The sequence below is a fragment of the Mus musculus genome, chromosome 9 (assembly GCF_000001635.26).
Source record: "Mus musculus strain C57BL/6J chromosome 9, GRCm38.p6 C57BL/6J".
Lineage (NCBI taxonomy): Eukaryota > Metazoa > Chordata > Mammalia > Rodentia > Muridae > Mus > Mus musculus.
Window position 1 is genome coordinate 24,333,510 of NC_000075.6, and position 19,033 is coordinate 24,352,542.

Below are 19,033 nucleotides of genomic sequence, written 5' to 3' on the forward strand. Positions count from 1 at the left end.
TACAAAGTACATCTACTTTCTGGTTGGGTTTAAAGCCCACTTCATAGATTAGAACTCATACTTTGGCACTGATTTTTAGGCTAATAGCTTATAGCTAGGCAATTCACAGAACCTAGAAGAGAACCTACAATTGTAATTCTAATCAATAGATATGGTAGTAAACTGACTCTTAATGACTTACCATCATAATTATAGATCAATGAATCTATTAACCCAGATCAGAGAAACGTCTATTTGCAGTTGATGATGATCAATACAAAGACTCACAACTTGCCAATATCAGGGAATAAAAGACTGTGGAATGCCCATACCTTATTGAATTACCTAACACACCTCCTGTTCCCAATGCTCAGGGATCATTGCTGAAGATGGATCAGAAAGAGTTTAAGAGCCAGAGGGACAGCTTCATGTGTAAACTCACAACAGGTTTAACAACTTGCACAAGGCTTGTAAATGCTTACTATAGATCAATACCCAGCATAGAGAGGGGAGGTGGGCACAAAGTCCAACCCATAGCTGAAGCACTATTTATAATTGATTGCTTTTGGGAGAAGAAGCCCTTTTAAAAAAAATCTTTTGGCCCCTAGTACACTGACCACACTCCCGTGGAAGGCTACACATGCAAAATTATATAGACATTACCAATCATATTTTATGGGCTTAAAAAAGGGATAAGACCCAAAGTCAAGAGGGTAGAGAAAGGAGGGTGTTGTCTTATCTTAGTGTTCCATTGCTATGAAGAGACATGATGATCATGGCAACTCTTTTAAATAAAGCATTTAACTAGGGCTTACATACAGTTTCAGAGATTTAGTACATTATTGTCACCATGGGGAACATGATGGCATACAGGCAGTTGAGAGTTCTACATTCAGATCCAGAAGCAGCAGAAAAAGAGGGCCACTGAGTCTGTCTTTGGGCTTTTGAAACATCAAAGTCCATCACTAGTAATACATTTCCTCCAATAAGACCACACCTCCTAATCCTTTAAAATAAAAACATTTCCTCATACCCAGACATTCAAATATAGGAGCTTACTGGGGATAATTCTCACTCAAACCACCACAGTTATGGAAAGAATTGGGGATGGTGAATATGGTCAAAATACATAGTATGGAATCATCAATTAAAAATTAATTAAAAATTGAATTACCAGAATAAGTCAAATGACATATTTAACATGGGTAGGATACTAAACTGTCAAGAATAGTCATTGTTTTTCAAGCTAATGTGTAGCAGTTACCTTTCCCTTACAAACATTAGGCATTGAAACCTCCTTAGTACCCTCCTATGAAAGCTGGTCATGATGTTGCACATCAGTAATCCCAGCTTTGAAGTAGCAGGAGAATGCTTGGAGATCACTCATCCAGGGACGTAAATGAATGAGGGAGAGAGCTTATCTCTAACACTAAGGCAGATAGTAGTCAAGGAAGACACAGATGTGGACGCTGGCCTGCACACACATAAACGACTACACACTCACACAAACACACAAATCAGAATCAGAATTCCATGTGAGAAGTGGAGGGATCTGAATTGGGGACTGGGCACATAAAAGGAAAGCCAGTGGGGGTTCTATGCCCTATTGGAGTTCAATGACAAGAGGGAAATGACCAAAGGGGTCTCAGGTACATGCAGAAAACAGGATGATGGTCACAAGACCTTTTCCTGCACTTAGAGATATCATATGTCATTAGTCATTTCCACTGAGTGTCTGAATGCTGATGCCAACACTTTCCAAAGGTGACAGATGCAACCTAGATCTTCTCTACCAACACCTGAGCTAGTTCAGCAGAAATCATTATCCACCTTCTGTTCTCTTCCTGCCATGTAAGGTGGCCAGCAGCCATTTGTCTTTTACTTCTGGACACTCCTATTCATCCTATCCAAATGGTCCCTCTTTCTTACTCCCATTTACCTATACTTCTTCATCCTGAAGGTGGTGGCAGATACATCATAGACCTGTTGATGTGGTGCCCCTGAGAAAAAGGGAGAAAGCACCTCTCAGGATGGGTTTGCTGTATAAATAGGGAAGACTGGACATAGAATGCTGGGGTTGGACTGGTGTTGCTATGTATTCAAATGCTAAATACTGGCTCCCAAGATCTGGTGGCCTCCCGGTGAGGGAACCCTCATGTACACCAAGTGATGTTTGTAAACCTTGTTCCCACGCTAACTGGTTAATGAACAACTAAAGCCTGGGATTGAACAGTAGGGAGCGGAAGGCGAGACTTGAGCATGGAGTGAGGGATTTGAGGAGAGAACAAATGAGGAAAGGAGACAAAGGGAAGAGGAGGCTGTCATGAGAGGAGGTGGACTATGAGCACGTGACCAGAAGAAACAGCAAGTAACAAGGAATATATGGCTAGAATCTAAGTTAGAATAGCTTCCAAACCTGCCCCGTCTATGCTTACAACCTGTAAATAAAGCACCAGGTTTGTATGCCTTTTATACAGGCTACATGGAATATATAATTCCCACTACAATAGCCTCCCTAATCCCAGAGAACTTATCACAATAGGTAGATAGTTCAAGGCTGCAGCATGTGGCAAGGAGTAATGTTTGCTGCAAATCACATCATGTCCATAACTGCCTGACAGACTTTTTTTTAATTAGATATTTTCTTTATTTACATTTCAAATGTTATACCCTTTCCTAGTTTCCCCTCTGAAAAATCCCCTATGCCCTCCCTGATCCCCCTGCTCCCCAACCCACCTACTCCCATTCCTGGTCCTGGCATTCCCCTATACTGGGGCATAAAACATTCACAGGATCAAGGGCCTCTCCTCCCATTGATGACCAACTAGGCCATCCTCTGCTACAAATATAGCTAGAGCCACAAGTTCCACCATGTGTTTTCTTTGATTGGTGGTACAGTTCATATTGATGTTCCTCTATGGGACTTCAGTCCCCTTCAGCTTGCTGGGTGTTTCTACGGCTCCTTCATTGCAGACCTTGTGCTCCAGGCTAACAGACTTTTAAAGCTGATCTAAAGGTCCCAATCCTGGATGCTTCAAAAATCACTCTGGAAGTTAAAAACATGAAGGTTTCTGGATTCCAGTCACAAAGTTTCAGTTCACTGAAGTAGAGTACATAAATCTGTGATTATACCATCTAGCCCAGATGAATGAAATTCTGCCAACAGCTCCTCAGTGGGCCAGTCCTTGGGGACATAGTCATCAAAGTGTCATGGGTGTTAGAGCCCAGGCACCTCACTGCAGGCTGCTCATACCCACAGGATTTCCTTGTATATCTTGACCATGAATATGCTCTCCTACACATCCAGTGTCATACTTCCTAAACACTCCAGATACCTGTAGGCAAAAGTGAATTTTGTGGAGGGCTAGGGATGTCATCCAGGGGTACTGTACCTGCCTAGTCTGAGCAAAGTTCTCCCCAGCACCTCAAAAATGTATTTTCCCTGAAGGTAGACCTTAATCTAAAGGGTTTTTGCACATATATAGATACCCCAAAGCCAACTGAGCTGGGGTATATGGCTGTGTGTTTATATGATATCTTTGAACAAGAAAATAGAGTTTGGGGAGGCAGAGACAGGCAGATTTCTGAGTTCAAGGCCAGCCTGGTATACAAAGTGAGTTCCAGGACAGCCAGGGCTATACAGAGAAACCCTGTCTCAAAAATAGAGTTTGAAAGCAACCTTCTGAAGGGTCTGCCACAGAATGACAAGGGGCTTCTGCATTGAAACCTTCTAAGGCTCTCATTCTCAAGTTTTAGAACCTCAAAATACCAAAGGAACCACCATTTTTGTTTATGTGGACTATATGTGTTATTTTTATTAAGACCTGAAATTGTGGAGCAAATTAATGTTTATGAATTATTTACAAGTAACAACAAACTTCTTTGTTAACCAATTTGCCTTATATGAAAAGCAATTTCATTTTCAAAAAATACTTTGTGAGAAGAGTAACATGTTTTAACTTTTTGCAAATCTCTTTAAGTTTGGCTTAATAGATGACAGCTGGATTCCCATACTTTTGCATTCAATCTGTTGTAATATGTTATTTTGATGGAAATATATAAAGAGACTCATGACTCACACAAATATGTAGCTGGAAAAGAGAGGCTTCAATTTGCTTCTGAACTTAATCTGTTTTTCTATGATATGCAGTATAACTTCTGGAAAATTCCACCAGAAAAAGAAAAAAAAAAACTTCTCATAAGAGGATGAAAATGAAAAAGGCCAGTAAGAGCTTATTGCTGTGCAAATGCCTGCCCCTTTGCAGACCCTTTGAAAGGCTCCAAATCTTCCCTGGTGTTGGCTGAGCACTGGACTCTGAATGCTTCTTGAGCAGAAAGCAAAACAAATCCAACAAGCTCATTTGTTGTGGTTATTGAGACAGTGCTGTAGCTCTTGTTTGAGATGCAAGGATAGAAAGGAGGTGAGTGAGCTCCGAGTCCCTCCGTATACTGACAAAGCTACTTAAGGTGCTAAGTATAGACTCGGTTGACAGCTTTGTTCAAATGAGAGAGATGCATGATGCTACCTGGGCCCACAGGCTGTGCCCACACCAGCTGCTCAGCAACTATTCAGAACTGGAAACAAGAGATGCTCAGATTTAAGAAAAAAGTAGTTAGGATTTACCCCAGAGGCCTATGACTGTTTGGATTCGGAGCAGTAAGCAGCTATCTTTTGCGATGGTGTTGGTGGGCTTGTGGGCCTCTCCAATGTCCTGTTAGACCCGCCCTCTTTCTGTGAACCCTACCACTCCTCACTATTCCTGACATACACTAGACATAAGCATTGGTATTTTTTAGAGTTCTCCCCTCTGTGATAACAGAATTACCCCAGACAACTACTTATCCAAATCTGTTTCCTTCTGGAAGCTCCTCTCTGCTACATTGCTTAATACTGCACATCCGCTCAGCAGTGTTGAGCCCCCACAACAGTCTCGCTGATCATTTTACTTTTTAAAAGTCTTTATCACATTTTATTTAGCTATAAAGCACAATAATAATATCTAATGATAAAATATTCATAAGTCTCTTACATTTGAACAATAAATATTAGGTGTAAATGTGTGCATACATGCAAGCTCGTGAAGGGTAGAAGACAGGATGCTGGATTGGTTCTCTCCTTCTATACTGTGGATCTGAGGATAGAAAGCACTTCTGTTTGTTTTTTCTCTTTTTTGTCTACTTATTTGACATGTTATTTTTTTATTGACTATTTGTATGACTTCGTGTCTGTACCTCCTATAAGACAGTGACCATTATCTTTTCTGTTCAGTCTGATGTCCAGAACAGTGGCTAAAATAGGGAACGTGCCCATACGTACTAGTTAGAGGAATTAGAAGTAAGATTTGCATATGAAGAGACAGTGGGCAGCATTGACTTTGTACACAGAGTGTGCTCCCAAGGGAAGAGGAAGGCAGAGCCAAGTATGTCCACTTTACTATCTCCAGATTCACACAGGTTAAATCATTCTTCCTCCTTCAGATCTTTGGAAGACAAATATAAACTGGAATATGCCAATAAGAAGAAGTATCAAGAAGGGAGAAGGTATCCAGCACTGATAAGCTTCCACATACACTATGCTTCAGTGTGTGGTCAGCCAAGGGTGTGGTGTTCTCAGAGTGAAGACCCGCAATTCCAGGTTGAAGATTCTGCTCCCTGTCACCAGGTACTCTTCCAGAGCCAAGAACGCCATCGCCCTTTATTTCCCCACACTTAACAATTTCTGGGCTCTTTCAGTTGCCCATCAGGTGGGCAACCAATTCTATACTGAGTATCCTTCATCAGAAAAATCTTTCTGTTGCTTCTGATTTCCTGGCTCAATGCACTGTCATTCATTTGCTCTCTGGGAGAGCCTTCGGGAACCATTGCTAGAGAAGTCTGAATTTATGCCAGAAAGTTCTTATGTGGATAAGAGATTTTTAAGTGATTAAGTCTTTTGCAGACTTGGTCTATTTCCCATTCCATCATTCTTCCCTAATTATGTCCTGCATTGCCTGATATTTCTGGAGTGACTATACATCTCAATTCATCCAAAATAATTAGAGCTTATACCTGTTATTCCCATATATGTATTAATAGATGCCTTTCTTTCTAAAAAAAAATAAAAGTGTTTTGGGTGATAGATCAGAAAGCTACTCTAAATATAGATTCTTATATTTGTACAATGAAATTTGGTGACAACCTTAAAAGACTTCAGCAATGAAATACCAATTAGAAGATGTCCCACACTTGAATATAAACTAATTCTCATCATGAATTTTCTTGAAAAAATTAAAGTTCAATGATTACATTAAAGTACAAAGATATTAAAGTCCACATTTATATTCTCTTTTTCCCTTGTGATATAAAGTTCAAAGAACATTGAAGTCCAATATCCACCCTGATTTTTTTATTCAGATCATAGACAAAATGTCAGAATCAAGGTATTAAAAATTAGAGTTTTTCTTCCCCATGAGAGTTTTGAATGTGTGACAAAATATTGTTTTGTAGGAGGGAATTATAACAATATTTTGCCATCAACAAATATATTTTATATTTTCAGGCGAAATAGCCTATGGGCAATAACCTGGTCTCATCTTCCTGGTACCTGTCTTTAATTAGTTATAAGTCATATTACTAGAATAACCTCTACAATCACAGGGTTGAGCTTAGCAAATCAATGAAGGAAGTAAGGTGCACCATCAAACATGTCCTTCCAAACTTCTCATGATTATGTCTTTCATGTTTACAAGCTTAATGGAGAAGGTGGTAGCCTTAGGAATGCCACAAAGGGGAAGACATCAAATGTGTGAAATATTGTATGCAACAGAGCCGACTTTTCTGCTACTGGCTTCATTAAACAGAGGCTTGACTAAGAAAGATGTTGGTGGTGGTTGTTGTTGTTGTTGTTGTTGTTAAGCCACTGAACTTCTGGAAGTGGTATGTTGTGATGGGTCATAGATTATGTTGCCAGCCTTTGATTCTAGTGGGAGAGGCATTATAAAAGTGGAACAAAGACAGCCAGCTGAGAAGTTAATTCACTTTGTAATAAATAGTCTCACAAATGAGAATTTATTCCTGAAAGAAAAGTTTATGAAAGAGAGAGAGAGAGAGAGAGAGAGAGAGAGAGAGAGAGAGAGAAAGAAAGAGAGAGAGAGAGAGAAGGAGAGAGAGAAAAGAGAGAAAGGAAGAGAGAAAGAAAGAGAGAAAAAAGAGAAAGAAAGAAAGAAAGAAAGAAAGAAAGAAAGAAAGAAAGAAAGAAAGAGAGAGAGAAAGAGAGAGAGAAAAAGAGAGAAAGGAAGAGAGAAAGAAAGAGAAAGAAAGAAAGAAAGAAAGAAAGGAAGGAAGGAAGTAAGGAAGGAAGGAAGGAAGAAAGAAAGAAAGAAAGAAAGAAAGAAAGAAAGAAAGAAAGAAAAAAGAAAAGTTTACTCATTCTTAAAGATCTAAAGAGATCTTTCCCTTTGCTCCCCTACTCCCCAGATTCTACATGGTACTTCCAAGTTACACCCCCTAGCTTCCTGAGCAAAGCAAAAGGAATAACTCTCCCTTCTTTGGTCTCTCCAACCTTGGAAGGTGGATGTGACAGAGAACCAGCCTTCTTGTTGACTATTCTCACCTTTTCCATGGTCAAGTTGTCACCTGCTCCATGCTCAAACTGTGACCTGCTCCACACTCAAATTGTCTTTTTTCTTCAAGTACATTTGACGTTTCTTAAAGGACATCTGTGTCTTTCCCCAATTCTAGCTCCCAAAGTCCATATCCACTGCGAATGTACCTTCTTTTCCTTGCCTTTATTTAAAAATAAGTTAGAAAGTCTCAGATCTTAACCATCCCAAGAATATTTGTAAGACATAAGCACTTCAAAGAGCCTATCAAAGCCAAACACAAAGTATATATTGAAGAACACTGTGTTACCACAGCCCTTGACCCAGTGTTATGTGACACAGCACCTCCTGGACAAAGCAGATTGGACAGCGGTGGACACCTGACCCCATAGACTAATCAACAAACTATGACTAAAAGACTTAGTCAATGACTAGGAACAGAGAATTCAAATGGGACTGAGAACAAAGAGTCCTCTCTACCGTTTACACACCAGGGCCCATGAGTAAGGCAGAGGAGGTCAGCTGATGGAGGCAGGACAATGGGACATTGTTAAAGCAATACAAATGTGAGAGGAAGAGAAAGGAATAGGAAGAGTAGGGCGTTTAAAGGAACCCAACTACAAAGGTATTGTGGATCCTACAGCTGTTTGGTTCTTTGCCTTTATTGGACAGTGTTCCAATCTAGCATATTAATACCCTTTCATTGGATCCATCTCAAAAGGGTGCTGCCCGGCTGCACTAAAAAAAAAAAAAAAAGTGGTTTTCTAGACTTCATCATCAGACTGTGGTAGAGATCCCAAGAAAAAAAATACTGGTGAGTTGGACTTTTCTTTCTTCCTACCTAAACTATCAGATTTCTAAAACTACAAACTTTGGGAGAAGGTATGAATAAAAGATAGCACTTTAGAATATTTGCACTTGGGAAAAAGGAGAGTGAATCAGGGTAATGCATGAGATATTCTTCAGAGTACAAGGAGGCTTACAGATTACAGTTGAGGAGATATCACCCACAGGCAAACTCAAAAGACTCTTCTGGACCACAAAAGGTAATACTACCAGTTTCTTCAAGAATTCCATGCTGGTAGAAAGTGACTTTACTTTCTCTTTTGTCACTAAAGGGGAAGCAAAATCTAGTCTCTATTGTCACATTTCTACCTGGGAAGGAGACTGATTTCTTTTCCTCTGGGATGCTGAAGTAGGGATGAGACTCTTCCATGCAAAATAACCATGGTTTTGAGTAGAAGAGCCTATAAGGTTTCTGCTATAGCTCAGGACCCAGAACCATGACAATTAAGAATAATTCGTGCCTGTAAGTAAAGGAACTCTTACTCTGACAGCGCTGTAATGGCAAGAGGCTTTTGTGTACTACTCCCAAAGCAGAGTAAATGGAGGAGAACCAAGTAAGAAAACATATTCATAAGCCACCCAGTGGAAATGATGACAAAATATTAGGTGACAAGACTAGGAGATGTGAACCCCATTTAAGACAACACAAACAATCTTGAGGGGGAGAAATGAAAGAAAAAGATTGGTAGCTACAGACTCTCCAAGCACATCGTCTCCATGTCTTCAATAACAATCTTGGGTGAAGTGAAGAAAGCTCAGTTGGTAAAATGCTTGCCATCCCCAGGCAAACATGAGGAGCTGAGTTTAACCCCCAGCACCCACGTTAAAAACCAGATATGTGGATCCCTAGAACTCATTGACCAACCATCCAATCTAATCAGCAAGTCTGAGGTCACAGGAAGAGATCTTATCTCAAAAACAAAAACAAACCTAAGTGGATAACTCCTGAGAAATGACACCCAAGGCTGACCTCTTGTCTCTGTGTGCAAGAGAACACACACACATAAACACACACACACGGGGGAGAGAGAGAGAGACATACAGAGAGAGAGACAAGACAAACATACACAATGCACACACACAGAGACACACACAGAGACACAAAGAGAGAGAGAGAGAGAGAGAGAGAGAGAGAGAGAGAGAGAGAGAGAGAGAGAGAGAGGTTGTCCTGGCTAATCTATCAGCCTAAGAAATGCAAGTCTGGTAGGGGGTAATGTCTATGTCTCAGTGGAGAGACACATACAAGTCCCCATGACCTACACAAGTCAAAGCTGAGAAGTGGAGCCATCTTTCTTTCTTTCTCTGTCACCCTACAATCAACAAAGATGATTGATTTCCTCTGGAAATCAGGAAAAGGTTATTCCAGACATTAACAGAACTGTGGCTCTTTCAATAAGCAGTGTCTCTTATGAGATTATGAAACAAGTGGGGCCCTGTTCAGCAATGCCTTTGTCATTCCAAGTACAATCAAAGCACTGTGGCTTTCACTTTATGAAAAGAGGGTATCCCAGAACCTACATAGGAACTGGACAGGTGAGGGGTGCATTTGTATAATCAAAAGTTTCAATAGCAGGAGAAACTACCATAGCTTACACACATGGTGGGAGCTGTGATACATTACTACCCAGGGGAGTCCCCTTTATGCCATAGCAAGGACTCATAAGGAAAAAGGTGTGTTTGGGAATGGGAAGTATTTGGATTTTTTTTCTTCTCTCTCTCTCTCTCTTGGTTATAGCTGAAGGAACATATGAGGGGACATTTAGGATTTCTGCTCCTCTTCTTCTGGGTATGTGGTTTATGGGGTTACAGGACCCTTTCCACCTCACAGAGCTCCTTACACCATCTGGACCATCTCTGTCCCAAAGCCTCACTCAGGAACTTTGATACAAATGGAGGGAACAATGAAGTTGGAAAAAGTCAGCATTCTTCACCCATCTTTCCACAGAAGGTTGAACCCCAAAGACAGAGCAGAGATCAGGATCTGGGCACATAGCTACACTGGCATACAGTATGAATCTTTGCAGCGCCTACCATCATGAACAGCATGGTCCACATTTGTCTAGCAGATGAGACACCAAAGGAAGGTAAGCTGTTCTGTGTGTGGAGAGAATGCTCACAGTAATGAAGGTGGGAAGAAGAGCACAAGCCTGGGCCAGCCAAGAATGCTTCCTCCTCAGAGGTAATAAGCAAGTCTGACCAGGGGGGCAGTATCAACCACTTGTGGTTTTTTGCTGTTGTCGTCATTGTTGTTGTTGTTGTTGTTGTTTCCTTGATTTAGTTCCCATGGACTCGAATTTAAACCCTGGTTTAAATCCAGATTTTGGGAGGCCCCTCAAAACCCAACAAACAGCAGGACCACTTTATTTGTTCCTGTCAAAATTAACACAGATGGAGAAATGGCTGCCTGGTCCCCAGTCACCAAAGAGCTGAATAGACAGACCTAGAACAGGGAGCAGTGTCCCAGACAGTCTAGCATAGCTATAGGTAAGAAAGAGAAAAAGTGCTCAAGAGAAACCTGACCAATGCTACCTGCAGAGCCACCTTTTCACAGTATCATGAATCAAGGTCACCAGGAAAAGAGACCCACTCTGCCCCTAAGGAGATGATATGTCTCCCCAAGCTCCAAACCAGGGTCACCTCAGCACAGTAGCAGATACAACCATACCCTCTATGAATCACTAGGGAGAAAGCATCTTGTTTGATCAGGTGGAGGCAAAAGTCACTGAAGCATGGGTTAGACAATGGAAGAATTCAAGTAAAACAAGGAAATAATTCAAATTGAGAAAACAAAGGCCCAGTCATTAACAGTGCTTTAAACTAGTTGTTCAGAAATGCAGATTTAATGACTTTAGAGTCTGATGAGAGCGCTGCCTATTCCTGTCTCATCCATCCTGTCTTGACTCAGACATTAGGAGCAACTACCAAATTATTGCAGAAGATTCCAAAGAGACACCTCACCTTACACTTATTGTTTTCAGAACAGTCTTTATAAATCTTCAAATGTCACCTACCTCACCCACACACACACACACACACACACACACACACTTTCAGAAATACTGCACACCTTCCATCACCCTGGGGGCAAAAGACTCAGGACTCCACAGGCTTTAGAATACCATCCATTTATTCACCCATTAAAAAATATATATTTATTGACTGTCTCTTTTCTGCTAGACTGCTATCAAAAGCCCTGAGGATATGACAGGGAACCACAAAACAAAATTCCACGATTTTAGGGTGTCACTTTCTAAGAGCAAAATCATTACCCTGCCTTATGGATACCCTACAGTCACCAATGTTGCAGTTGCCTTCTGTCAGCTCTTGAAGACCAGCCACTCACAGCTCTTCAAGCTCTGTATCCAAAACCATTGTTTTGATAGCTTAACACCAGTCATAATGGGAGGTTGTCTCATATTTGCTAGCATACTCTTCTTATATCCAACACAAAACAACTACTCAACCCTCAAGATCTTCCAAATGGATGTATGGTTCTCTGTGCCTTAGCACACACTCTCTGTGCACATATTCTCTTCTCCTCCTTGACTGTCTGTTAAACATGTCTTATCAAACAGTAACTCAGAAAATATCCTCTGTGTGAAGCAGCTTTGGCCTTCAGAGGTAGAGCTGACTCCCCCATTATAGCCTGCACAGACCTAAAATATCTTCATCACTTAGCTCCTGGTGTGGTCATTTCCTGCTATACTGCACATGTCTCAAACCTAACCACAAAGATCCTGGCCCTGCTTTTGGAACACTTGAAAATAAATCCTTATTGAATAAATTTGGAGCTAAGAAGAAATTATTTTGTTTTAACAGCTTTCTTAAGACGCCATTTTAGGAGTCAGCTGTGGGCTGAGGTGAGCCAGAAACCCAAATTGTGGAAATGATCACTGTGATTTATAAAGACTACGATGCCAATGTTGTGAATGGTTTAGTGGAAGTATCACTTGAGACAATTGTCCGAAGATGTCTTGACTGGCGAGCAAGTGATTCAGGCCAGGGCATTTGTTCGCAGCTTCAGGGACAGCCTAGAAAAGAGACAGGAAAACAACACTAGTTAGTATCAGAAAGCAAAACCTGTAACGCCTCAGTCAACTTTCTCTAGCACAGGAACAGGAATTTATGCCCAGCCCTTCCAATGGTGACTGGTGAATAGCTAAAGCTATAGAAATTTGTCGTCGTCTCTCCCCCCCCCCCCCGTCCCCACCCCATGTCATTGTGAAGAGCTGGCAAAAGTCCAAATGCCCCCTCACTTCTACTCATTGAGTTCAGGAGCAGAGAACAAACTTCCAAGAAACAGAACTCCCGGGACTGAATTTGATAGGGCAATGAACATTTTCATTTAAGGGCCTATAGGCACTCTAGCCACGGTCAGCGGAGTGGCATTAAAGAACTGGTAGGTAGATTTGTCTCTATCAGGTTTGGCTCATACATAATATAGAAGCAATAATGCTGTCTGCCAAGATTTTCTGGTAGGAATTAAATTGCTTACAGTTTTTAATAGAGTGTTCTCATGTCTGAACTCTGATTACCAAAAACCCCACTCTGTTAAAAGGCTGCATCAGGGAGAATGCAAGGAGAGAGAGACAGAGACAGAGACAGAGACAGAGACAGAGACAGAGACAGAGTCTGAGAGAGGATTGTAAACTGAGGAAGTGCCATTCCTATTGTCCCCATATCTGATGCTGGGAAGTATACAGGGATCTGAACCAACAAAAGGGGATTATCTAATGAGAATGAGCATTTCAGAGAAGGTATAGACTATTTTGTCTCATTGCTTCAAATGCACTGAAAATTGAAAGGGCTAGCTAGCTTCATGAAACTTCCAGTGACAGTTTCTGGAAACTCTGAGAATGAGGCTTAGGAGACAAAGGGTAGGAGAGGAGTTGTGAGGAGTCAGGGAAAAGCAGTGTCTTTTTCTGACCTGCAGAGACCCAGGTCCCACATGGAGAACCCAGTGCAGGGCAGGAGGAGATCACACCTACTTCATCCCCAGTTTCTGTGTTGTTGCCTTCAAGGTAAGCAGATTATCAGGCCCTATTCCTTTATTCTCCTGGCTCTGATCTCAGCAGTAGAGGGCTTGGTAAGAATCCTGCCCCAGGAGCTACTTCTACCATCTTTATATCCAGCTTGACACACTGTGCCTTAATTATCTATTTAATTGCCAGCATCTACTCCCTACAGCTACAGGAAGGACTTCCATCTTCTTCCCTGTGGTGTCTCATTTCTAAACAATAGTGGGCCTTTTTGCATATTTATTGGATGAATGACTAAATGAAGGAATGAGCAAAACTTGTGACAATATGATTCATGCCTAATCCCATGAATAAGCAATGAAAGGTCAGAGTGACTGGATGAGCCCCAACCACTGAAAACGTGGTTCCTGTACCAGGAACCTCCCTTGGAGGTTCACTAGAAATGCACCCTCAATCTGAAATCAACCTTATACACTAACAAGACCCCTGTGTTGGGTCCTATAGCCACTGAAGTTTCAGAAGTCCTGTTCTAAGGATAGTGCTTCCTGTGCCCAATATGCAAAGGTCAATAGAATGAATGAATTAGAGGTGCAAATGGCCCTGCCCCTATCCCTCATGACTATCTAACCTACACCCTATGACTATCTACCATCCACCCCATAACCATCTACCATTTACCCCACACCTATCTACCCTACATTCCATACCAATCTGCTTTATAACCCATAATTATCTACCCCATACTATTGCCAAATGTTCCAAGCAAGGACTAGAATATGTAGCAAGTACAGCCACTGGGGAAAGGCTAGAAAGCTCAAAGGACAAAGCACAGTTGTGGCAAAAAAAAAAAAAAAAAAAGTGTTACTAGGTAGAAGGCAAACAAGGAGGTGGAGAGTGGACAGTATGTTTGGGAGGAATTACTAAAAGAAGCACACACCCTTCTTTGGAACTAGAAGAAAGATGCAGCATCTTTCCATTTTGACATGGGTGTGTCTTCTTTACCATGAATCTCCTTTTCATGACTGTTGGAGGATACAGCTCAGTTATTTCTCTCCAACGTGAACATTAGAAGATGGCATAGTCAGTTATATGCCTTCCTCCATGGCACTGTTACCATAAACTTTGGTGGCTCCATATTGGTTGCCATATGCTATTGCAAAATTTGGAATTTTCTCTTTGGATCTTCAGCCTAAGTAATAAAAGAATTTTAAAACAGAATTAAAGGCAAACTTGGGGACAATTTTATTAATACTCGAGAGAAAAACAATAGGCCAGACATGCTGCAAATCTTGCAGCTGTTAGTAAGAGACAGACATAGTAAAAGAAAAGCAGTACCATTTATAAGCACCTTTGTGGTTCAAGTGGGAGGTAGCTTCAGAGCTAGAGGAAAAAAGACCAGAGAGTGGGAAGAAAGTCGCAGTTTTCTGAGTAATTTGGAAAAGCCAAAGGTTTATCAAAGCTACATAATGGAGGCTCTATGTGAATCACATTTCTGGGGCAGGACTCTTAGCCAGGTGATTGGTGGGCTCAATTGATTTACTCTTAAGTGAGGAAACCATGGTATGTAATGTTCACTCATTGGGTAGATCAGAATGTAATATAGATTTCATTCTTTTAACCAGGAAGAAATAGCTTTTCCTCTATGGGTCTCAGAGAACACTGATATCCATCCTCAAACCTGGAAGGATCTGTAACATTACTCCATCAAGAGTAGAGACCCTTAAGTTGTGTAGGAGATGGGCAGCAATCAGAGAACAGATACAGTACATTTACATCATAACTCCAGATCTCTTTACCAAAAGGGATTCTCATCTGTATGGAGTTTCATTCACACCCCTACACCCAGTGTTCAGGAGAATGGACTCATTTAGGAACAGATAAAGAATCAGAGCCTCTGTACTGGGGCATATAAAGTTTGCAAGACCAAGGGGCCTCTCTTCCCAATGATGGCCAACTAGGCCATCTTCTGCTACATATGCAGCTAGAGACACGAGCTCTGGGGGTACTGGTTAGTTCGTATTGTTGTTCTACCTATAGGGTTGCAGACCCCTTCAGCTCCTTGTATACTTTCTCTAGCTCCTCCATTGGGGGCCCTATGTTTCATCCTATAGATGAATGTGAGCATCCACTTTTGTATTTGCCAGGCACTGGCATAGCCTCACACGAGACAGCTATATCAGGATCCTTTCAGCAAAAACTTGCTGGCATATGCAATAGTGTCTGGGTTTGGTGGCTGATTATGGGATGGATCCCCAGTGGGGTAGTCTCTGGATGGTCCATACTTTCATATTAGCTCCAAACTTTGTCTCTGTAACTCCTTCCATGGGTATTTTGTTCCCTATTCTAAGGAGGAATGAAATATCCACACTTTGGTCTTCCTTCTTCTTGATTTTCTTGTGTTTTGCAAATTGTATCTTGGGTATTCTAAGTTTCTGGGTTAATATCCACTTATCAGTGAGTGTATATCAAGTGACTTCTTTTGTGATTGGGTTACCTCACTAAGGATGATATCCGGGGAATGCCATGGCCAAGAAATGTGAGTGGGTGGGTAGGGGAGGGGGGGGGCATAGGGAACTTTTGGGATAGCATTTGAAATGTAAATAAAGAAAATAGCTAATTTGAAAAAAAAAAACAAAAAACAAAAAACCACAATCAGAGCTTCCTCCTGACACTCCAGCCTCCAGCCAGGACAGAACCAAAGTCACTTCCTGCTTCTGACCTCAGGAAAGAATTACAGCTGTTCACTTTCGCAGTCCCTGTCCTCAACTGCCCAATCACTTTCTAGATCTTACCCTCATCATTACTGTGTGCTGAGGTAGCCCTGTGCCTGGCGCCACTTCCCACTGCTTACAGTTGCACCAGACTGCTTGCTAGTAGTTCTAAAGATAGGCCACAGTTTGGACAGACATCATCTGAATCACCAGGGAGATGGAATGATTTTTCTACCAGGTGATCATGAAACATGGTTGGATTTGGAAAGGCCCAACAGAAGTAGGACCAGTGGCCACCTAGGAAACCTGATTTAACAGGAAGGGAAGGGTCAATATTACAAGAAGTAGAACTCCATATTATGTTATATGATAAATAGCAGGTTCTTGTGAGCGCCCGACTCGCCAGCAAAGCAGATGTCACAACAGGATCCTTCTGCAACACGTTTATTGGGAGAGCATTTACTGGGTAGGCAAGAAGACCCCGAGCCCAGAACTGGTGCTGCTTATATAGGCCTAAGAGAGGCGTGTCTCAGACCCGGATTGGTTATGCATTCTACCTCATTTGCATGTTCCTCATCTGATTGGTTATTCTCTCTCAGTACCTTGCAGAGCCTCATTATCATGCCCGGGCCAGGCAGTGACTTGGTGAAAAACTTTACTGCATATGTACACATTGGTTGTTTACCCAGACTTATGCATGGTGGCCAGTGGTAGCCAGCGCCACCTTGTAATGGTATATGTGGCTTTCCACAGGTTCTTATTTTGTAAGTGCATGTGAACATACACACAAGTACACACACACACACACACACACACACACTCCCTGGTGGTAAGATGATGTTAATAGGGGCTTCTTCACAATTCCTTTCTGTTTTGTAGATACTCCCTAATTAACATATGTCATACTTTTAATGAAGATCTCTTTTGTGAATGCTAAGAAAAAAAAACCTGACAAATTTGCAGCCACAGACCTGCAACATGGCTTACCTACAGCTCAGCATGCTTCCAGGACACAGTCCTTCCAGGTACAGACAGTTCCCACTTTACTCCTGGTGAGTTCACTCATATTCACCTCACAACATTCTCTTCTTTAAGGCTCTAAGATTGCACAGCTCATTTCTGTGAATAAGCCCTCATTTTACAATGTTAAATGAATGCATTTCTAATGGGAAATGAGGAGGAGGCCAGGGTCTTGGGTGTGCATTTGATACCAACCATAGGTGAGCTGAAAAATGAAGGACTCAACAAAGAAACTGAGACCATCATCAACATGGAGGTGAGGAAGGGTAGTACTATTGTGGAAACACTTCCAGAGATGACTCCCAGACTTTGATGTCAGAGACCAGATGTGCCATAGCTGAGTGTGTGGAGAGACTGCTTAGAACACTTTCCAGTGGCAGATGCCCTTGGGGTCCATCTGAGTGCTTCTTACCTACAACCTCTCAACTACAAATGAAAAGAAGAAAACCCCCTCTCAAATCCACAGCAGTGGCAACTTGAAAAGTATCTTTAACTTGCCCCTAGAGGCATTGCAGGTATGAGTGCTGTGTCACATTGCATCTGTAGGTGGCAGAGATGTGACCTATGAATGTCTGTATGATTAGCAGAAAATATTCCCTGTAAAAAACGAGTCTGAGAAGACCACAAGTCCTGCACTCACTGTGCAGGCCTTGGGATGCTAACTACACCAGAGATGACCCCTTTCTGGTACCAGAGTACTTGAGCAGGGCATAACACTCCTGAGATGACTGGAGATGTTCAAAAACACAGGTGCCATTAAGAGGAGCAAGTAAGTGGTGGAGAAATGGAAGAGAAAGTGAGACAGAAACAGAAGGATGTGGACACATTGAGGAAAAGGCAGAACTGGAGACTGGAGGGTAGTGAAGAACAGCTTGATGTGATGCCACCTGGAACCATGGTGGGTGTGGCCTATCCTGGCCTATGCCGCCCTGGGGCCACATCTGGGTCTGTTGCCCTTCGGCAGTAGGGGTCTGTTACCACCATAGGTCAAGCAAAAGTCCCTGGTGTGGACTGCCACCCTAGGACATGATGCTATCTGAGGGCGGTGCAGAACTGGCTCCACCCCTTACCTGAGCATCATGGGAGAGCTAGGCCAAGAGCAGGAGAGCTGACTCTGTCCCTAGCCAGCTACTCCCTCCCATTGTGGGCATTGTGGGTCAGCTGCCTGAGATATGAATGTGGAGAGGCTAGTCCTACCAATGGCATGTAAAAGGAAGAGATACCCTCTTTCCCTCTCACCTCTTACCACTTGAGGCCAGTGGGAGACATGGCCTTTGGGTTGTAAGAGCAGAAGAACTGGCCCTACCCCTCACCAGCTGCAGACTCAGGGGAGCAAGCCCTGTACATCACCTGGATAGCACAATAGAGCTCACCCTGGATGTGGGGGTTGTAGGTGAGCTGACCTGATGACATGGGTATGGATGATCAGGACCTACCTCTTGTCTGTTGTGCAGAGGCATCAGCAATGGAGAGATGTCTCTCCTTCCTTGGCCATTGCCATCATTGGTGGACAGTTTCATTAGAGCAGGAGAGCTGTCCTTGCCTCTCAACTGCTACAGTACTCAGGAAAATGGGCCCTGCAGCCCACCTGGGCAGCACAGTAGAGCTAACCCAGATGCAAGAGGCCCGAGTGAGCTGCCCTATGGGTGACAGCATGTGAGAGCTGACCTCCAAACTTGTCTGCTGTGTGGCAGTGCAAGCATGAGAAGTGCCTTCCCCAACCCTAGACCCTTGCTACATACTGCAGAAGGAAGAACTAGCCCCGACCTTCATGTGCTGCAGCACAGGAGATAGCAGGCCCTCCTCACACCCCAACCTGGGCGTCAGGGTAGATCTGTCTCTGGTTGATGAGGATGCTGGTGGGCCAGCCCTAAAGGCATGAAAATGGAAGAGCTAGTGAGCTGACCAGCTCAGATCC

The 19,033-nt window shown here is 42.5% G+C and overlaps 1 pseudogene; it reads left to right on the forward strand.

Annotated features, from left to right (window-relative positions):
- The first annotated feature begins 17,608 nt into the window (after positions 1 to 17,608).
- Positions 17,609 to 17,703, forward strand: Gm22380 (annotated as a pseudogene).
- Positions 17,704 to 19,033: the final 1,330 nt, after the last annotated feature.